The sequence below is a fragment of the Anneissia japonica genome, unplaced genomic scaffold (genome assembly GCF_011630105.1).
Source record: "Anneissia japonica isolate Jap-2015-1 unplaced genomic scaffold, ASM1163010v1 scaffold287982_len162305_cov178, whole genome shotgun sequence".
Lineage (NCBI taxonomy): Eukaryota > Metazoa > Echinodermata > Crinoidea > Comatulida > Comatulidae > Anneissia > Anneissia japonica.
The window spans coordinates 66471-67340 of NW_022721545.1; positions in this window are offsets into that span (position 1 = coordinate 66471).

Genomic DNA, 870 nt, shown 5'->3' on the forward strand with positions numbered 1-870 from the left:
CTTCACTTTGCGACGAAGTTAAATCAAGTACTTCGATGAAGATGGAGAAATTCGAACCTAAGAAACTGTTGGAGATAAGAACAGGCATGTCCGGTTTGCTGAAGACGTGCGGAGGCGGAGAGGCACCCCTTTTAGAGGCTGTGACGTTCATCGCAAACATCGATTCCAGAGACGTTCCGACGATCATGTTCTTCGGCGGGCCGGATGGTCATTTCGCCAAATGGTGCACGCCGTTCGTGGCCGACCAGTTTCTCGAAACCTGCCGTTCCAGCGGACGGCAAGGAGTCACCTACACGGACGTTGTAATGAAGGCCGAGAACGACAAGTTGATGATGCCGATGGCTTTCCTGTGCGTCATCCCGAGGAAGGTCCGTTTCAACTGGTGGACGAAATGGGAACGGTATTTTCTGCCACTGCGATGCTGTTCGTCCTGATTAACAGCGACAGACATCCGAGCGAAAGAAGGAAAAGAAAGATGGTTTGCGGAGACTCCACGCTGTCCATGTTCGATCGCCCGCAACTCGCCGACATGTTAGGCGTCGATGCTCTGTCTCCTTGAAAAAATCCCACCGTCAATAACGTTCACTCGAAGAGAACGACGAACAGTTTAGTTGGACAATTCCTAAACAAAATTCTCCGACAACTACAGGCGTCGACGAACATGCAGTCACCCGTCGAAACTCATTCGCGGGAACAACCGACGACGAGGACTCCGGCGGTCCATCCTATCAACACGGGAGACTTCGAAATGAAAAGTTTGGCGGTGTTACCGCCTTTACCGACACCCGTCGAAATCCATCCGCAGCAACAGCAGGAGCAGCAGCTGGAGGAGGAGGTGGTACGACCGTCACGGACAGTATAAGAGACAGC